Source organism: Grampus griseus (assembly GCF_964374135.1).
Source record: "Grampus griseus genome assembly, chromosome: 17".
In the NCBI taxonomy this organism is placed as follows: Eukaryota; Metazoa; Chordata; class Mammalia; order Artiodactyla; family Delphinidae; genus Grampus; species Grampus griseus.
Window position 1 is genome coordinate 67365350 of NC_139011.1, and position 22263 is coordinate 67387612.

Sequence of the window (22263 nt, forward strand, 5' to 3'; positions counted from 1 at the left end):
CACCAGACTTACTACAGTCCTAAAACGCCCTCATGAGCTGTCATGCTTCTGTATATTTTGTTCATGCTGTTTACATTGTTTAACCTCATAATTTCCATCTCACTTCCTTCTCTGGAGTACTCTCACTCATCCTTACGAATTCTAGTTTATGTGGTTTTTCTGAAATCCTTTCAGGGAATCTTGTCTTCTTTACTCATTCTCTATACTGTCCGACACATAGTAGGTCATCAATAAACATTACTTGAAGAATGGATAAGTGAGTAAACTGGGGTAAGTGCTTTAGTAGATTACAAAATGAACAAGATATACTCCCTGCCCTGTCAATAATAGGAAGGCATTGTACATTGTAAGGCAGAGTATAAGACATACCATAAAATCTTACTTCCTCGTTCAATGGAGAAAGGATCTTAATTAATTTCCAGTTCACTAAAGACAGGTATAAAAGATAGAGATGAGTGTGCCTAGGGGAGGAGGTGTAGAATTGTGGTAAGGGAAGTGCACGTGTGATTGGCACAGAAGAACAGCATGAACAAAGATACAGATGAAGGAAACCAGGAAAGATGTTTCCATAAACAAGGAAAAGAAGTAAGTCAGGAAGAGCACCTAGAAACAGGAGGCATGGCACACGATGTAGGAGGAAGACCACCGGGAAAAGCACCAGGGTGGATCAGGAGGCAGGAGGAGCAGGAGAAATATGTGGACAAGAGCCTTTGCTGTGATTTCTGTGGAAAGAATGGGCGAGGTAGGTAAGTAGGCTTTTAGATTGGCTGGTTTGACTAATTCAGTGGGCTATGGGGCATACAGTGCTCTTAGTTAGCTGACACCTGATCCTGGGGTGATTAGGGGAGGGAGATAGTGGCCTGGAGTGGGAGACCTCAATAAAGGAGGTGGTTGGATGTGTAGGCTTTGGACTGGTTAATCTGCATTTGAAAATCACACTTGAAGTTGGGTTGTTTACTCTTTCTAGGAATCCAGGGAGGGGCAGTCTCTCCAGTGTCAGCAAGCCTCAGATGTCAAAGCAACACGATACAGAAAATAGAAGACATGGTTTATGCAGGCAGGTTGGAGACACATTGTGCAGGGACTTGAAGTTTAGATTGAGCAGTTTATATTTAATCAAGTAGATAACGGGGTAGAAAAGGGACAGACCTGAATACACTATTCAAATTTATCAATACGTACAACACTGCTTTATATATAAAGTAATAATTTTTCCTTTTTATGTCTTATTTGGTGACAAGGAACAATATTTTGGGGGTGAGGGAGCTTTAGCTATGTATGTGCTAGCCTAGTACAGACCATAGTCTTAGCAAACCCCTGTAGAATCCAGGTTTTCCTATATTTACTGGCTGTGTTACCTTGTGTAGTACAAACATGTCAGGTATTTCGCTTCAGTTTCTTCATTTGCTAAAATGGAAGTGATTATAGAACATATCTTACAGCATTGTGAAGGTTCAATGAGATGATGCGAGGAAAACACTTTTTAAGTCCTTGGCAAATAATAAGCCCTCAGTAAGTGTAAACTACGATTTGTGTGTGTGTGTGTGTGTGTGTGTGTGTGTGTGTAGGTATTCATCCCCATTTAGGTTCTTTTGCTGCTTCCTTCCAGCCTCGAGGTGAAGTCCTCTACTTCTATTTGAAGAAGAAATCATTTCCTTGCTTCCCATCCTTCTTATGCAGACCGTATCCCAGAGAAGATCTTGGGGTACAGTTGTGGCAGTAGGGTCCTACTCCTCATACCCATGACACATTAGATAAGAAGGATGTCAAAGAATAAAGCTCAAGATAGAAAAATACACGTCTACCTCTGAACCCGATCCTATACCCATACATTTAGAGATAATCTCCACAAGTGTCTATTTCACAATAGAAAGTAGAAAGAATTCACCATTTGCAGAAATCTTCTGGGAAATCTTTTGCAAAATCTTGCAAAGAGTAGCAAACCAGTTTAAGATATAATATTTAGGGCTTCCCTGGTGGCGCAGTGGTTGAGAGTCCGCCTGCCGATGCAGGGGACACGGGTTCGTGCCCCGGTCCAGGAAGATCCCACATACCGCGGAGCGGCTGGGCCCGTGAGCCATGGCCGCTGAGCCTGCGCATCTGGAGCCTGTGGTCCGCAACGGGAGAGGCCACAACAGTGAGAGGCCCGCGTACCGCAAAAAAAAAAAAAAAAAAAAAGATAAGATATAATATTTAGCTGTTGTTCCGATCATGGACACCATCTCTCCTGAACAATCTCAATAAGCAGCTGATTCCAAATGTATTGCAAGATAAACTGTAATACTGGAAATTATAACATGAGGTAATATAATGGCAGAAGGTTTTTGATGTATTTATTATTTTATTTTTTAACATCTTTATTGGAGTATAATTGCTTTACAATGGTGTGTTAGTTTCTGCTGTGTAACAAAGTGAACCAGCTATACATATACATATATCCCCATATCTCCTCCCTCTTGCGTCTCCCTCCCTCCCACCCTCCCTATCCCACCCCTCTAGGTGGTCACAAAGCACTGAGCTGATCTCCCTTGGCAGAAGGTTTTGATGTCTGATAAAGAATATTGGAAAGGGGAGCTGATTAGTGAACAATTTGCCAGTGTTGGTTAGCCACTACTACTAAGCATTAAATGGACTCACTGGTTGGTATAAGTCTACAAGTACTACTGGAAAATTCTTTCAGCTTTGCTATACCCAGATAAATGAACCCCCAAACAGAATGCTGTCTTTACTTTTTCATGGTGCCAAGCATCTTTGTGATTTCTAGTAGCATTCTCTGATACCCTGCTCTTAGGAAGTGGCCTGGGAATTAAGTACAATGGCATAAACCAGTCTGTGGGGAGTTTCTTTTAGCATAGTTTGGTTTCCTAGAGACCAATCTGGACTTACAAAGGCCAAGATCCAAATACAAGACAGTAGTGTCTCCTTGAGGTGTGGGAACCCCCCAGGACTTATCATCTCTTAGCTTTACCCACTAATTACAACAGCCTCAAATTATCTTTTGCAACATTCTCCCTGTGGGCAGATGTTTTCACGTAGGGCAGAAATAGTTGAAAGGAAAGGTGCTAGAAGTTTCCAATGGCTTGGAATCTTCAATGTAACTCCAATCCCTGTTTAGCAGATCTCTACCACAGTAGGTGTTTGTCGTCTTGCCCCAGGGCTATGTTAACTTTCCCATTTGTCACTATAGAGTCCAAAGGGACCTGCACTGTCTGGACATTCAGCAGAACGTGACAATGGTCCACTACAATGACGACATCATGTTAATAGCAATAGCTGAACAAGAATAGCAAGTACATTGAAGCCCTTGGTGAGGTACACACTCCAGAAGACTGAAGACAAAGTCTGTGAATATCCAGGGTCAACTGCAGCAGTAACGTTTTTAGGAGTTCAATCGTTTGGCCAAGAAATTTCCTTCAAACTGAAGGACAAATTATTGCATCTCACCCGTCCCACAACTAAGGGGGTACAATGCCTTGTAGGGCCTTTGGGGGTTCTGGAAGCAGCATATTCCACACTTGAGAACACTACTTTAATACATTCTCCAAATGACAAGAAAGGCCACCCGCCCTGGGTGGGGACCATAGCAGAAAAAGGCTTTGTCCAAGGTCTAGGCAGTGATACAAGCTCTGCCACTTGGGCTAGATGACCAGTAGACTCTAAGCTATTAGACGTATCTGTGGTGGGAAAAGACGCCAGGTGGACTTTATGGCAAGTTTAATAGGATCATCAAGATTTAGTCCTCTAGGTTCTGGACAGGTCCATGCCTTCTGCAAAGCGAGAATATGTGTTACCTATTTTTTTGTGTTACCTGTTAACATTCACAGAAGATTATCTACTAAGGAAAAGCACTAAGTAACCAGGGAGACAGAATAACCAGCCAGTTGACATATGTAACTTTTGTCGTTAGTCACTTCAGGGCTGGTACAATGAGTTAATCTATAACATAGCTAAGGTGGCAAGGATGAACACTACACATGCATGGGCCCACCAGCATGGGCCCACCCACGAAGCTGATATCCTGCATAGCAACGCAGAAAAAACACTGAGCCCCTAATGCAGCGCCACCCCTTGAAAAACAGCCACCAGCCACACACATGCTGGCAAGTTGATTACACTGGACCTCTTCCACTGTGGAAGGGGCTGTAATTTATCCTAATTAATTATAATTGATAAACAGTCTGGGTGTGTGTTTCCCTTTCTTTCTCATAGGATCTTAGCCAGCTCTGCTATCTGAAGGCTTATAGTGAGAGAGTGGCCACGTGAATATGAGATCCCTTGGTTTTGTCATATGCTACACTCCCAGACACTGCCAGTCTGATGGAGTATTGGGACGGCCTGCTGAAAGCACCGTGAGGAACTAGTTTGGTGATGAAATTTGGGGAGGGTTGGGAACCATCTTCTAGGATACAGTGTACACCTTAAAGCAGCGGTCCCCAACCTCTTTGTCACCATGGACCGGTTTCGTGGAAGACAATTTTTCCATGGACGGGAATGGGGGTGGGGGATGGTCCGGGCGGTGATGTGAGCGATGGGGAGAGGCAGATGAAGCTTCGCTCACTGGCCCGGCGCGCACCTCCTGCCCTGCCTCGGACAGGGACTGGTCTGTGGCCCGGAGTTTGGGGACCCCTGCCTTAAAGCATGAACCATTTTATGATGCACTCTTTACAATAGGGAGAACACACAAGTTGGGGTGCCAAATGTTTAAAGTAGGAGTGGCCTCTTGTCTAAGTTTTCTATTACTGCTATAACAAATGATGAAAAACAAAGTAACTTAAACCAAGACCCATTGATTATCTCCCAGTTCTGTAGGCTTGGTCTCTGCTTAGAGTGTCCCAAAGCCAAAGTCAAGGTACTGGCAGGCCCGTACATCTACCTAGAGGCGCCAGGGGAGAATGTACTTTCAAGCTCACGTAGCGTCAGCTGAATTCAGTTCCTTGAGAATTCAGGTCTTCAGACCTAGAACTGAAGCCCCTGTTTCTTTGCAAGCTGGTACCTGGGGGCAGGTCTTTCCTCCTAGAGGCGGCCTCTGTTCCTTCTCAGCTGTTCAAGTGGCTCTCTTCCAGCAGCGGTCGGTCGAGTCCCTTTCATAGTTTGAACTTCTCTGATTTCTCCCACTGCTCTATCCGTCTACTCAAGTCAGAACAGGTTTTCTGTCTTTAAGCGTTCATGTAATCACAGAATAAGCCCATCCAAATAATCCACGGCAATCTCCCTATTTTAACTAGAACTTTAATTACCTCTGTTAAGTGTCTTTTGTTGTGTAACATCATATTCAAAGGTTTCAGGGATTAAGACACAGACATCTCTGGGGACCGTTTCACTGACCACACACTGGTACTTACTCTCACTTCTGGTAACCTTGGAGGACTGTGCTTCCTGTCCTTGTATCTCTGTGAGTCTAGAAGACCCGGTTCCCAGAGGACACAAGATTCCCCGCGTATCTTATTGGAATTAGGAATCAGTAACGGAGAGCACTGCCTTAAGGAACAGCATTCAAATCATATAAAATGCAAAGATTAGAGCAACACACACAAAAAAGTGTAAAATGTGTGGGACATGCCCTCTTGCCTTTGTAGGCAGAATTTTCTGTTCTTCCAAAGGCATGGCAATGGCGGAGCGGGGCGGGCAGGGACCTCCTTCTGCATTTTCAGTTATTTGGGGAAGGTTGAGAAGCAAGTGTGATCTGATAAGCTCCATAAATGATAGAAGGGAGGGACCCCATCAAGACAGGAGGGAGAAAGCATTCCAGACATAGCTCAGGTCCTGGGAATGCACACATGAAAGGGTTGCTTCCCTATCTGGCTGGAGGGGACTGGGGGCTTGGGGGAGTCAGGGATAGTGTGGGAGGGTCCTGAGAAACCCGCATGGAGCTGCAAACTCCACAGGAAGCATTTGGTCACAATGTGTAAAGGAGAATTAAAAGCTACTTCAGGGTTTTTCATGATGAGGGTAAAATGATCAAAGTGGTAAATAGTAAAGATAATTTGGGGTGAGATATTTATGACTGACCTTAACGAGAAGTAAATATGGCCATGTCTTTACTGGGTTATTTCCTATCAGTTTAAACCACTGGAAGATTCTGCATTAGAAAAGACAAAATTGGGTCATTGAGGGAAACTAAATGTCAAAACCTGGAGAAGCTGTACAAGAAAGCTGAACCGCTGAAGTGGTTAAAATTTCATTTCCCTCCCAAGTCTTATCTAAACTGTTTTTTCCTCAGGACAGTTTCTCTGGCTTCACTGCAACAAGATGTTCTTTGTTGCTAAAGAGGATACATTAGCAGAGTGAGATTACTAAATAATATTTGCAGGAACACTTTCCAAAACTCCAGGTTGCGTCCACAATGGCACTGAAAGGTCTCTTCTACAAAATTCACTGTAACTTCGTTTCAGGTTACTTTACATTCTTTTTTGAAAATTGGTGGTGTATACAAAACCCCAAACCTTCAGTGCCGAAGAAAAGAAGCTGAAAAGAATAATAATAACTGACCTTCAATAGAGCACTTACTATATTTCAACTGCTTCTTTGAGCAACAGAGGCACATGGTTCATTCAATACCCACAGCAAACCTAAAGAGTGGGTACTTCCTTAATAGAGTTTAAGTGACCCGCACGTGGTTGCAGAGCAGATTGTGGGTGAAGCTAGAGCTCAAACCCAGGCTGTCTGACTTACTATTCCCTCTCTATCTAAACCCCTATACCGGGGGCCAGCAAGCTATGGACCATAGGCAAAAACAGACCTGCTACCTATTTTTACAAATAAAGTTTTACTGGAATACTATCATGCCTCTTTATGTATATATTCTCAATGGCTGCTTTCACATCACATCATAAATGCCTAGTGGAGTAGTAGTGACAAAGGCCATATGGCCGGCAAAGCCTAACCTATTTGCTAACTGACCTTAACAGAAAAAATTTTGCTGGCCTCACTGTATGGTCTTCATCTCCATTAAAGCAATTTACGTATTTCACCAGGCTTAGCATCTGAAGAAAAAATAACTTGCTGAGAATTCCACTTATCGTTGAATTTAGGGAATGATATCGAGCTTCCTTTTCTCTTTTTAGCCATTACATCATTTGGGGGGAGAAAAGTTCTACCTTGCTTGATTCTGGTTAGAAACAAATTTAACTTTTGCAGAGGAAGTGTATTAGTGTTCTCCAGAGAAACAGAATCGATAGGATTCTGTTATATATATATATATAAAGAGTTTCATTATAAAGAATTAGCTCTAGTGATTATGGAGGCTGAGAAGTCTCAGGATCTGCTATCTGCAAGCTGGGAGCTGGGGACCCTGAGAGCTGGTGACGTAGTTCCTCTCTGAGTCTTAAGACCTGAGAACCAGGAAGGTGGATGCTATAAGTTCTAGTCCAAGTGCAGGAGAAGACCAATGTCCCAGTTTGAAAGCAGTCAGGCGGAAGGGGTGAATTCTCCTTTATCTGCCTCTTGTTCTAATCAGGCCTCCAACAGATTAGATGAGGCCCACCCACACTGGGGAGGGCCAGCAGCTTTACTGGGTCCACTGATTCAAATGCTAATCTCTTCCAGAAACATTCTCACAGACAAATCCAGAATAATATTTAACCAAATATTTGGGCACACTATGTCCCACTCAAATTGACGCCTAAGATAGCCCATCACGGAGGAATTCTCCAGTCTCTTTAACCTGAATTCAATTCTCTTACATCTTTACTACACTATTTCACCACAGGCAGAAAAGTTCATGAGTACCGGCAGGACCCAGCAGCATGCCTTGTGCACTGTTGACAAACCTTTTTTTTCAATAAATGTGTACTGAGAAATCACAGTGTTCCACTCAATGATACAGGATGGAGAACAAGATTCAGATCCTGACCTGGGAACTTACAGGCCAATAGGTGAGGAAGAAAATTTTACAGGTAATTAAAAAAATATTTCTATAATTATATGTAAAACTGAATCACTTTGCTGTACACCTGAAACTAACACAGCATTGTAAATCAACTATCCTCAAATATAAAATAAAAATTTTTTTAAATATTTCAAATGAACACGTGATAGGGATATTTAGGTGTTGTAGTTTTAGCATATTGAAGAGACTTTTAAATCAAGTCTTAGGGTAGGGGAAGTGGGCCACGAGTAAGAGGAGTTTCTTCTGGAGATTCTTTTTTTAGCTGATTCCTGATGGGAGGATAGGAGTTAGCTTGGCAAATTTGGGAAAAGATGTTTCAGGGAGAAAGAATAGCATTTATAAGAGTCTGGACATAAGTTCCCCGAGACTGCATATAGCCTAGATTAGGAAAGGAGACTAAAGCAATGGATAAGAGATAGGATGGAAAGGTAGGCAAAAGCCTGATCATGAAGGGCTCTGGTGAGACACCCGAACTTTATTAAGTAATGGAAAGCCATGGCAGCAGAGTACTATGACCAGGTTTGTGATATGGTAATAATTAACTGAATGAACTTGATTTGTTCTTTAATAGTAGAGAGCAGATATAAGGTGGCCAAGACCGTGGACAAGGCATGGAGGACAGTTGGAAGGCTACTGACATAATATGGGGAGAGTTGATGGTGGCCAAAATTTAGGATAGAAAGAAGTTGATGTTTCCACAGGGGGAGGGGGTTGGGGGAGGGTGGAGTGGGAGGTTAGGGTGAGCAGATGTAAACTTTTATGTATAGGATGGACAAACAACAAGGTCCTACTGTATAGCACAGGGAACTATATACAGTATCCTATGATAAACCATAATGGCAAAGAATATTAAAAAAAGAATGTAGATAGATGTATAACTGAATCACTTTGCTATATAGCAGAAATTAACACAATGTCATAAATCAACTATACTTCAGATGCTCAACATCACTAACCATTAGAGAAATGCAAATCAAAACCACAATGAGGTATCACCTCACACCCATCAGAATGGCCATCATCAAAAAATTTAGAAACAGTAAATGCTGGAGAGGGTGTGGAGAAAGGGGAACCCTCTTGCACTGTTAGTGGGAATGTAAATTGATACAGCCACTATGGAGAACAGTATGGAGGTTCCTTAAAAAACTAAAAATAGAACTACCATATGACCCAGCAATCCCACTACTGGGCATATACCATGAGAAAACGATTATTCAAAAAGATACATGTACCACAATGTTTATTGCAGCACTATTTACAATAGTCAGGACATGGAAGCAACCTAAATGTCCATGGACAGATGAATGGATAAAGAAGATGTGAAATTATATATACACACACACACACACACACACACACACACACACACACAATGGAATATTACTCAGCCATAAAAAGGAACGAAATTGAGTTACTTGTAGTGAGGTGGATAGACCTACAGGCTGTCGTACAGAGTGAAGTAAGTCAGAAAGAGAAAAACAAATACCGTATGCTAACGCATATATGTGGAATCTAAAAAAACGGTACTGATGAACCTAGTGACAGGGCAGGAATAAAGATGCAGACGTAGAGAATGGACTTGAGGACACGGGAGGGGAAGGGGAAGTGAGAGTGGCACTGACATATATGCACTACCAAATGTAAAACGGATGGCTAGTGGGAAGCTGCTGCATAGCACAGGGAGAGCAGCTCGGTGCTTTGTGACCACCTAGAGGGGTGCGATAGGGAGGGTGGGAGGGAGACTCAAGAGGGAGGGGATATGGGGATATATGTATAATTATAGCTGATTCACTTTGTTGTACAGCAGAAACTAACACAACATTGTAAAGCAATTATTCTCCAATAAAGATGTTAAAAAGTAACCATACTTTATTAATTTAAAAAATTGATGTTTCCAGAGTTTTAATGAGAAAATGGTCTTTCTTATTAATCTATCTTTGAGGTTGCAATTGTGGATGATGAAGCAGAATTCTTTTTCTTCTTATTCCAACCAATTTTAAATTTCATATTTGTAATCAAAAACTGACTTTAGATTCTTAAAATTCTCCATCTTTCGAGTCTATAGAAATGCATATGTATATTTAATATTACCTTTTAAGTTTCTTTAACATCTGTCTGTGCATCCATGTATATGACTGCTTATTCTTTCTTGACGTGAACAGTAAAGAAGAGGTCTCCTGAGGTAATCATAACAGGCTCATCGCATTAATTTTCCAAAACCAGCTAATTTTTAGGACTACATCTAGTGCTCTAGAAACCACCTATTGAGGTAGTGTTAATTACCTAATCAATCTCAAACTCCTGGGATTCCACAAGTGGAGGCAGGAGGTAAATGAGTTTCCTCCAGAGTGTACTGAAATGCCCCCAAGTCACCTAAGTCATTTTGACACTGGCGTGCTCAACTGTTACATGCCAAAGGGAAGGCATTCAGTTATCTCCAGTTCTACGTCATCTATATCCAACAAGTAACAGCATCTCTCAGACACCATAAATTAGGGGAAAGAGGTTTATCTAAAAGGAAAAAATAAAGCATCTTAAGAAAGCTCAAAACATCTTTTGCAGGTAGTGACTAATTAAATTCGTGTAATGTTAAAACAATGGATAATTCCACCTAACATCCACAGAGTGAAATCCTTCAGCCCAATGGTTTATAGATAGGACTCTTCTGTATCTGAAAAGCAATTCTGCCCTTCGACCGATCTACTTTTCTGGGTGGTATATTCCTATCCACATCAATCAGGAATAAAGTGAAAGGGCTTCATAGATATAAAAAAGATAAAATAATAGGAGAGTTAACTTTTAAAAATTTGAATTTTTAGCAGTCAGTTAAAAGTAGTCTAAAACCTTTTAACACACTTCATTAATATATAAAGGCAATAATTTCAGTTTTGTGTTATTCACTGATAAATTTTACAAAGGAGAGGAATATTATTTAACAACAAAACAACAAACGTGATTGTTAGATTTTCATGAACTAAAGGGCAATTCAGAAATATTAAGATTGAAGTGAATTTTATCATAAAAAATGAAGAACGAGGAGATGGAACCCAGTAGGTTGAAAAAGTTATGATACTTTTTTCTGAAGTATTCTTTGTTCATATTACATTAGTATAAACTAAATGGTTTAAGAGACAGCACTAATGAAAGAATAACGATAGATGATATTTATTGAATTCTCATTTTGTACCAAACAGTATTTTTAAACTCTTTATATGTATTATCTCACTTAATTCTAGAAACCACTAAAATGTAAAGTCTATGAGCACAGAGATAATTTCACCTGTTCTATTCACTGATGTATCCCTAGCACTTCAAATAGTCTCTGGCCTATAGTAGGCATTTGCGAATACTGTTAAATATAATAACCCTATAATAATATTGATTTTCAGAAAGCAATTTTAAAACACAATAATACTTTTGGGGAGAAGGAACCCATCGTGCATTAACTTTCTCAGTTCTGTAGCTTTATAACATTGTCACTTTCAAGTCCTGGTTTCTTCACATTTAGCTACTTTGCATCAAATTATTTGGTACTGCAGAGCCCCAAGTGCCCATCACCATCACCAACGTAGAGTAGTAAGATGAGGTGAACCTCTTCCAATATATTTCCTTTCATTTTCCATTATTATTCTCTGGAGTCCCACCAGCCTTCTTTATATATATTTTCTCTAACTCATTTTTTTGAGAAAAATTTAACCTATTATTTATGTTCAAAGAAACTGTGAGACTCTAAAGAGAACTAAAGCATACATGTTCATATAAATAAGACAACTATATCAAATACAGGTACAACAAGGCAAAATTGTCGGGGGTAAATGTTCATGATCTTTCCTGTTCTCTTACTTTATTTCTTGTGTCTTAGGAGTTTACTGAGGATGCTGGGCAGAGACCAAAAATGGAAGATGCTGAGGGAGGCTAAATTTGTATAGGATAGGACTTAGAGCTTATTCTCCCCAAAAAAGAGTATTCTAAAAGCATGAGCCAGATGAGACAAAGGCCTATGGGTGGTCCATTATAGGCTGGAGTTTTAAAAAATCAGGGAAGAAAAATTTGGGACAGTAAAGAGAATAGGGAAAGAAGAGTCTTTAAAAATTTTTTTTTTTTTTTTTTTGCGGTATGCGGGCCTCTCACTGTTGTGGCCTCTCCCGTTGCGGAGCACAGGCTCTGGACACGCAGGCTCAGCAGCCATGGCTCATGGGCCCAGCCGCTCCGCGGCATGTGGGATCTTCCCAAACCGGGGCACGAACCCGTGTCCCCTGCATCGGCAGGCGGACTCTTAACCACTGCGCCACCAGGGAAGCCCCTTTAAAAAGTTTTGCCTCTTCCCCATTTCACCCCCCATTAAGGGCATCTTTTCTCACAAAAGATTGACATTACTATTCAAAGCTTTTGGAGTCATGTTTGCGGTTGCTTTAGTGTGTCTGTATCATGAGCAAATGTGACGACAAGAATGCTTGGTTTTCTTGGGATGCCCAGGTTTACCATGGGTTTCTACACTTCTGCTGCAGCATGAGGAAATATTTTAGAATAACCGACCAACTATCCTTTCTCGTACCCATTGTTCAGGAGATCACTGAGTACTTCTGCTGCCTTTCCCGATCTAATTCTCTCCCACACTGCTTTTACTCCAGCATGGAATAGCTGCTAAGGAACCCTCTTAGCTCCCAGTTTCCCCCTAATGCATTCTTCTCCTCACTGTATTGGAGCTGGACTGACTGCATTTTAGGATCTTAAATGTGACTTACCTTTTAGTCCCATCCTCTCCTTAACATGGACAAAATTCTTCAAACATATGCAAGACGGTCCCTAATCCTCTTCATGATGATGCTGGGCAAACAGATTGCACTAACTAAAAGTTTCACTCAGGAAAGTTCTTAGGACCATCCTGTTGAATGTTTGGCTGCAGTGGAAAATTGAAGAACACTGGGAAAGTTGCAATGTGCCTGTTGTGTATCATAGTATTTCAAATCATGTCTATAAATAAACCCAGAAGGAATATTTTAATGTTACCATGGGGAAGAAAAGAGACACAAGGACTTTAAAAGCCATTGGTATATGTTTTTTTTTAACAGTGGTAAAAACCAGTGCCCATTTGAGTTGAAGAGAAGGAACATCTGTTGACCATTTGTGATGGTGATAATATGGCGGCCCTGAAGTATTTCACACTAACAGACAACACAGTGCTTTTATCTCTCTAAGTAACCAGTGCGTCCTGTTGAGCAGTCACTTTGAAAGTAGTCTCTGTTCTCCTGATAGCTTTGTGTTTTCCTCTATTTCAGTGTAATTAATACGCTCAGTATAAACAGCTATATCTTCAAAAAGATTTGCCTGCCTTGCGAGTGCTACATTTCCAATTACACACTAAATTAGGCACAGGATTGAACACCAACACTAACATTTTCCAACAGGTGGTGAGTAAGCACTTTCCATTCATCAGCTCAGCAACAGCATTCTGGCCAAATCATCACTCTGTTTCAGAATTCTTCTAACATACCAAGAGTTTTTAACCAATTTAAAAAATTATTCCTTTAGTGGAAAGATTTAGCAGAACAAAGTGTCTAATTCTAATTCAAGATTACAGAGCAGAGCAGGGGTTATAGTATTTCCACATGTGAAGCTAGGAGGTAATACAATTTTGTGTGTGTTGCAAAGATGTATCAGACTAAGTCCATCTAAGTAAATTTAGTATTGGGCTTCTGATGTTTGGAATTAATAATTAATGCTTAACAGATTTTGAAAAGCTACTATAATGCTTGGTTTCCCTTTCAAATATCACATTCTTGAGGATCCCTTGGGGACATAAGGAAATACAAAAACCATCTCTGTTCTTAAAATTAATTTTATTTACATTTACAGCTTTCATTGCTTATCACACTGTCCTATGAAGAAGGCAAAGTGAAACTACTAAATTCAAGAAGATGCCAGGATGAAGTTCATATAGGCAGATTATAATAACTGAGACACATTTTATCAGGATGTTCTGGAATTGGTTTACTTGCTTATGTAAATGGCCTGCATCACAAGATCATATCTGGCCAAACTGAAAAACTTATCAGGTACAAATATCTTTCTAATAATCATCAAATAATTTTGGAGGAGCATCTTAAGGCAAAAAGCGCTTTCACTGGCTGAGCATCAAAGCACCATCTAATCCAGCTGGAATCGTATGTTATTCAGGGGTAGTACAGAGCAAGGGGAGAGCAGTATCTCTGGCATATGTCGTTACGTTTTACTAGGTACAGTCCAGGAAAATGTTATGAGCCAAGGTTGAATGACTGAAGTGTGTGTATTTAAATAGTCCCAGAGTCTGACAAGTACCACCTGCTTATCCTGTTTGTGCTAACTTGATAAGGTGAGAGGAGAGGAAGAGAGCCTAATATGCGTGGTTGAATAATGATGGTGCAGATTTGGTGCCAGGAAATAAGAGCTCCAAATCTGCGAGCGATTTCTCAGCAAGCACTGATTATTGAGTTTGTCTGTTTAACTGCCTGCGTTCTTTTGGGCTGTTGGAAAAGGTAGACTGCAGGTACAATTGTCTCCCCTGTAGCTTTTGGACATATAATGTTATAATAAAATGACTTTTCTCCATGACAAAACTATGGGGTAGCTCCGCAGTATGCCCTCTGAGCTCTATTTTTCCTTCTTAAATTTCTTGCTTCCAGTGGACAATTGTCCAGTCACCGAATAATCAAAATTAATCTAACTTCATTTATAGATGAATATAATAAAATAAAATGACTTGTAATTATGTATTTACTCAAGAAGTCATGAGCATAATTTTTGTTAGAGCCAAAAAAAAAGATAGACAGGGGCTTCCCTGGTGGCGCAGTGGTTGAGAGTCCGCCTGCCGATGCAGGGGACGCGGGGTCGTGCCCTGGTCCGGGAAGATCCCACATGCCGCGGAGCGGCTGGGCCCGTGAGCCATGGCCGCTGGGCCTGCGCATCCGGAGCCTGTGCTCCGCAACGGGAGAGGCCACAACAGTGAGAGGCCCACGTACCGCAAAAAAAAAAAGAAAAAAAAAAAAAAAAGGTAGACATTTAGAAGGAGACTTGATCCCAAAACCTTAAAGCTCTGATTTATTGATAATTAACTCTGCATCCATATAAGGCTCATTACAAGATGAATCAATCGTGGATGTACGACACAGGAAGTTCAGTGGGTAAAACAAAACAACTACAACAACAAGAAAACTAAAAACAAATTTCTAAAACTTGAAAAAGTAAGGATTCTTTACAATTCAAAGGGGGCAACCAGAGTGCATGAGAGTTTCCCTAGGAAGCAAGAGACTTCTGTTTCAGCCCAAGCTCCAATATTTATCATATTCAGAACATTGGGAGAATGGTTCAGCCTGGGAGGTGTCACAGGTGCATCATCTGACAAGATAAAGGGCTGTACATGCGGAGGTTTTGATGATGGTTTCAGGTCTATATTGCCTTTTCAGATGAGGGCCCTACAAGCTGTGCAATATTTTCCGGAGAATGGTGCATCACACACTTTTGGCATTCTACCATCTAACTCCTTCATCACCAAAACTGCAAGTTACCAAAAATTAAGGAATATTGAACCTCAGAGGTTAGTAGCTTATAAGAAGCAGAACAAAATTTGAGAAAAGAAGAAACTATCAATATTGGAATATGCTTCTAGCCTTTAGAATTCTCCATCAAAGGGGAAACAGAAGGCATCTACTTTAGTAAAGGAGTTGGGAGAGAAGGAAATTTATAAATCCCAAACATATTTTGTACCTATCTTTTTATATATAATATTTTCTCTTCAGTTCATTTTTTTGACAAGTCAGCGACTTGCATTTTATCAGTTGCATTCTCTTTATCAAATTCATGTGCTCTGATTGTTAAGAATTTCTCTTTTACTCTTTCATAGATGAACATATTTACTGACTTGGTCTAAACATTTTCAGATCTAGAACCATGCTGTCAGAAGATGGGGCTTAAAATAATTGAGGAAGACAATGGATTTGAATAGTTACTATCTAGCAGTCATATATTTGTCTTGGCAAGTTAGGAATGTGAAGACTGGTTAGAAACCATTGAGAGGTGGTAGGTTTTTATTCGATTAAGAGAGTATGTCTGTGCATATATATGTTTATTTACATATATGTAAATATATGTAAATATATTATATATATATAAATATATATATATTTATATATATATAAATTTATATATATATAAATACATTATATTACATAAATATATGTAAGTATATACATATACTCATATGTACATATGAGTTTTATAAAGCACCATTTAAGCATTTGGTGTTATTTGTCTTTCTGATTTCTTCCCTTCATTTCTTAGCTCCAGAGAAAAGAGGGAAATTGGTGAGGTAGCTTTGGCATTTCCTCATGCTGACATTCTGGAAAGTTCTCATGCATTCTCACTTGCTATGGGCTATTTTTCACTAAGGTGTTCGTTGATAAATGCTAAAGGTATTATTGATCCTGGGGGGATTTGCATCTTATTGGAACCTCTTAAGGATTTCAATGCCTTCAAAGCTCTAAGAAATAAGACTCTAATGCAGAAATTGAAAACATGTCTAAAATCTGCATGTCCTACATTTTCTAGCTTGGCCCAAATATTAGGAGGGTTTGCAATAAAAAGGACTCATTAAAAGTTCTTCCAAGTGTAATTTAATTTTATTACTTTTGCAAGTCTTGTCATATACACATAAGCAAATCAAAAAATTCTTTGTCAGATGGTTCTCACGTATCAGCTTAGAAATAAGGTCCAGGTAATTGGAACAGACTGCCACTTTTACAGATATTTTTAGAAGGAAGGTTCCTGTACCTTCTCAGATCACACACATGGGGGGCCAGGATAGCCCTGTGAGCATTTGGCAGTGTCATCTTTAATTATATTTTGGTTGTCAGAGATTCCACTTAAAGTGGGAGATACGTTACTTTTTAAAAGATTTTTCTTTTTAATGATGAGATACCTACAGTCAAAGTTTCTGATGGAAAAAATTTCAGTTGTAGGATTCTCATAATTAAAGATTGGGTGAAAGAAGAATCAATGCTAAGTTTAACTAAAGTCCACCTTCTAAATTACCCGCTGGAGAAATTACCCTAAACCTGTAAGCTGGAACCACTACAATCATCTTCATGAAGGTGTATTGGTTGTAACCAATATGACACTGGCTTGTTAAACTGGCTAATTTGTACCCGGTGCTCCAAACTTTGATTTCAGAGTCATTCCAGAATTCCTAACTAATGTCAATGACTGAAAATTCTGACAGTTGTAGTTTATGGACAATGGGTAATTAAAATATAATTAATGAGCTAATTAAGATGTTAGCAATGGAAATGTTTTGTTAATTCAATGATAGTTAATGCAGTCATAGTCCTAACACATTTTAATTCTTAATGGAGAAACACTGATCTCTAATGGCTAATATCTCTGCTTTATGACAAGTGCAGAATCATTCTTAGAGGAAGATGGACGGGCACTCTGATGTTGAGCACGAGTTACCCAACACAAGCAGGAGAGCAGAAGAAGGGTCTCATTAACAGACACATAGATCAAGGAGCATTTCTAAATTTGAACACTTGATATATTCCTGTTTTGCATTTTTAGCATGGTTCACTCTTCGTTTGCTAACTTTATAATTTTCAAAGTGTTATCATGTTACTTATGGAGTGTCCATGGGCCTTTGGCAAACTGAATAAACTGTTAGGGCAATTATACTCCGTTGCCTTAATAACAGAATGTTCTTCACAAAATTTTGTGAATATTAAATGAGACTACTTGTGCATTTAGAATAGTTCCTAACATCGAATAAGCAGTGGATGATAACTTTCAAATATTCCATATTTTCTACTTATTCAAGAAGAGTCCATTTTTGTTGGAATGTGGCATGGAATGTATTATTCATGTAACTCAAAGTTACTTTATTCAGAAAGAGAAAAACAAATACCATATGCTAACACATATATATGGAATCTAAAAAAAAAAAAGGTTCTGATGAACCTAGGGATAGGACAGGAATAAAGACGCAGAGATAGAGAATGGACTTGGGGACATGGGAAGGGGGAAGGGTAAGCTGGGACAAAGTGAAAGTGTAGCATTGACATATATACACTACCAAATGTAAAATAGATAGCTAGTGGGAAGCAGCTGCATAGCACAGGGAGATCAGCTCGCTGCTTTGTGACCACCTAGAGGGGTGGGATAGGGAGGGTGGGAGGGAGCCTCAGGAGGGAGGGGATATGGGGATATATGTATACATATAACTGATTCACTTTGTTATACAGCAGAAACTAACAAAACATTGTAAAGCAGTTATACTCAATAAAGACGTTAAAAAAAAAGTTACTTTATTGTATTTACTTTTTTCTTATCAAGAATCATGGGACTTCTCTGGTGGCACAGTGGTTAAGAGCCCTGGTCCGGGAAGATCCCACATGTCGCCGAGCAACTAAGCCCCTGCTCCACAACTACTGAGCCTGCGCTCTAGAGCCCGCGAGCCACGACTACTGAGCCTGCGTGCCACAACTACTGAAGCCCGCACGCCTAGAGCCCATGCTCCACAACAAGAGAAGCCACCACAGTGAGAAGCCCATGTGCTGCAACGAAGAGTAGCCCCCGCTCACTATAACTAGAGAAAGCCTGCGCACAGCAACGGAGACCCAAAGCAGCCAAAGATAAATAAATAAATAAATAAATTTTAAAAAGAAATATTAAAAAAAAAAAGAATCATGTCCAGTTTCATTCACAAATTCCCTGATATATGAAACTAGATTTGGTAACCAAATTATCTAGAAGGATCACTGATGCATGAATACAAGACAATTAATATTATTTAAAAATATTTAATTATAAAATGATTTGAAAAGAAAAGAAAAAATACTCCATTGCCTAGGATATTTTGTGAATGCAACTAAGTTTCCAGTTTTTAGAGATACCAGTTCTCTGAGAATAGATTACCAAGAAGCTCAGGAATACTCAAAAAAGTGATGACGGCTGAAATGAGGGTTGTACAGAGAAGGATCCTGTTGCCATTTCTTCTGTGTTTCTACAGTAGTGGGGCTACGTTCCCTTTCCCCCATACGCACGTCTACTTTCTAATCTTAAGGGGTTTGCCTCCTACTGTGAGCAGCTCGTGGGTAATTTATTCAACAAACTGGCCCCACCCATCAAGTGAGTGACACTGTTGGGAATACCCAAATTTGGCGAAACATTTTAGCTTCAAAAAGAGAGTTCCCCACTAAGTTGTAGAAACTAGGCTGAAGTTGAAGTAATCGGAGAAAGAGTATATTTTATGATGGCTTGTGTGTGTATATGGTTGATTGCCTATGACAGACTTCCAGGTATGATAGTCATAATTTAATGTAAAAAGCGTTTGAAGATTCCTTCATGGCAGCTTTACATTTAGTATATAATGGTTGAAAAATGGCTAACGACTGGAATAAATTCAACAGTACCTCAAATAAATTGTTTTAAATTGTCATACCATCCATAAATATGTATAATAATATCATCCATCTGTGTATAAAATATCAATATGCATATTTTTAGACCATATACAAGCTATTTAGTCTTCAGGGAACTTTTGTTATTTTTGCAGATTCTTGGACTCTGCAAAAATTTGGAATTCCCCATCGCATTCCTCCTCAAAAGTGACTGTGACTAAGACCAATAGTTTAAAAACATTGGCTTAGATAATCAGCCCTTTAGGATTTTACGGCATATTTGGGCAATAAGATATAGATAAAAGGAATCTATTGATACACATAAATGGCATAGTATAGTGACTCAGGCAGCAAATAAGTGGTATAAACAATAAGGGTGGTAGGATTTACAAGGAGGCCGTCATGGGCTGGCTTGGATGAGAAGATTTTATAGACGAGATTGGGACAGGAACTGAGGCTTGAAACATGAATAAAGATTAGCTTGGTAGAGGGGCTTCCCTGGTGGTGCAGTGGTTGAGAGTCCGCCTGCTGATGCAGAGAACACGGGTTCGTGCCCCGGTCCGGGAAGATCCCACATGCCGCGGAGCGGCTGGGCCCGTGAGCCATGGCCGCTGAGTCTGCGCGTCCGGAGCCTGTGCTCCGCAACGGGAGAGGCCACAACAGTGAGAGGTCCGCATACCACAAAAAAAAAAAAAAAAAAAAATTAGCTTGGTAGAAAGGAGACATGAGCGCATTCCTAGAAAGAAGCAAAAATGAAGGTGGTAGTGAGCATCGTAGTAGTTGGGGCTATGAGGAGATTAGCAGAGCTAGAAAGAAAGTATGCATTTGGATTATTGGTAGGCATGCTCTAAAAAACTAATTTGAAGTATTGTTAGTGAATGACCAAAAGTGACTTTCCTATGCAAAATAGCCAGGAGGAAAAGGGTGGCATTAAAACTGAAGACTCTTATCTGGAATTTCCCTGAGATGTGACCCTCTAAAGTATGGGAGCTCTTAAAGGCTCCTTGTTTGTGACCACTGTTACACCATAGTGGAAAAGCTACAGTGTCTGCCTCTGGGAGGGTTGAGACATGAGGAGAAACATCAAGAATTCTCTAAAATGATGCTAGATACTCATACCTGATTCTAATTTTATTACTCATTATTTTTCCATGAAGGCAGTAGGTTCAACTTTGAAAAAGAATAGTTTTGATTCATCTTTGTGGGACGCCAAGTTTAAAGAGCTCTGAAGAGATCACAACTTACGTCTCGGTAATACCTGGTGGATGATGGGATGGGACACAGGAACATGAATAAGTAGTAGAAGCTCTGATCTATGGTGGAAAGCAGGCTGAATTTGGGAGGGAGACTGGAGCTGGTATAGGTCAGAGAAATGAGCCTCTTAAGTGGCAGGAGATTCCCTGCATTCTATGACAATTGTGTCTGCAAATGAAAGTTGAAGTAAGGTTTGGAGAGTAATGAAAGCTTTTGAGCAGGCAAGTATCACGATGAAAGCAGGAATTTTGTTGTTGTTGTTGTGGCGGTACGCGGGCCTCTCACTGTTGTGGCCTCTCCCGTTGCGGAGCACAGGCTCTGGACGCGCAGGCTCAGCGGCCATGGCTCACGGGCCCAGCCGCTCCGCGGCATGTGAGATCCTCCCGAACCGGGGCACGAACCCATGTCCCCTGCCTCGGCAGGCGGACTCTCAACCACTGCGCCACCAGGGAAGCCCCGAAAGCAGGAATTTAAGATGACAGTTCAGATGGAGGAATGAGGCATAAAAGAAGATCAGGAGCAGGTAGAACAATTAAGCAGCTGTCGCAAGAGGCTGGATGTCTGGAGATGAGCATGGACTTGGCAATGATAGAAATGAAGGAAAAGAAGGAGTGGACCCCGTAATTCAATGGAATATTGGCAGGATTCAGTAGCTTTTTCCCATGACACAGAGGTGATGGACGAGTAAAGGATTAGTCAGAAATTTGGATCTTGGATTCCTGAGGCTATGACTACATCACTCATATCTGAAGAGAAGGTAAGATGAATAGATCGAGATATGAGGGCGAAAGACCGGTTTGTCTTGGATGTTTTGAATTTGAGGAAAACAGCAGAAATACAATAGGAAATTCCTGAAGGATAGTAGGAGATTAAACAGTGGGCCAGGAAGGGAGGAGTAGGTGAAATTTTAAGACTTTCCTTCTCATCCAGGAAATATTTTTTTCTAGGATAGAATAGATTATAAAGGAGAAATTAATCAGGAGATGAGAACATTGAAGGGCTTCATTCAAAGTTATGAAACATACTTTTCTATTTGGTTCTGTTCTCTTTCATTTATTCATTCAACAGATGACAAAGTTTAATGGCAATCATTTTTTTAACATTTATCTGTCAAAACTGAAGCTAGGTCAAAAGACTCCCTGAAGAATTACTGCTGGAGAAGAAATCAATGGCATTTATAGAAAGATCAAAGATACAGAAAATACAAAAGGCAAGGGGAAAAAAGCAAGGGAGACATGAAGCTATAAAAACTTAAGAAAAAACAAGGCATGGGAAACTAAAAGAATAGGCACTGAGTTTCTCTAATGGTTCCAACAAGGGGAAAAAAAGCTACATTTGCTTCTTGCTCTTAAATAAATAGAACATTTTCCCAATAATGCCAAGATGACTCACAACACACGTTTTATGTATCTTGAAATTTTCCTACACACTGCAAAGACAAGACAGTTGAGCTAACACTAGCCAAGTCTTACATGTATTTTATAGGCTGCCGATCGCGTTTCTAGTACAATATATTAATGAAAGCCAGTTATTTAATTATAGCATAATATAATAAAAAGTTTTTATAGTCACTTGTTAAAACAGACCAAAAAAAATTTTTCCCAGATATAGCTGAGAAGCAATAGGGTCATATCTTGATGTAAGTGGATGCCTTTGCCAGGGAAGAGAAACAGCTTTTCCTGTCACTAAAAGGAC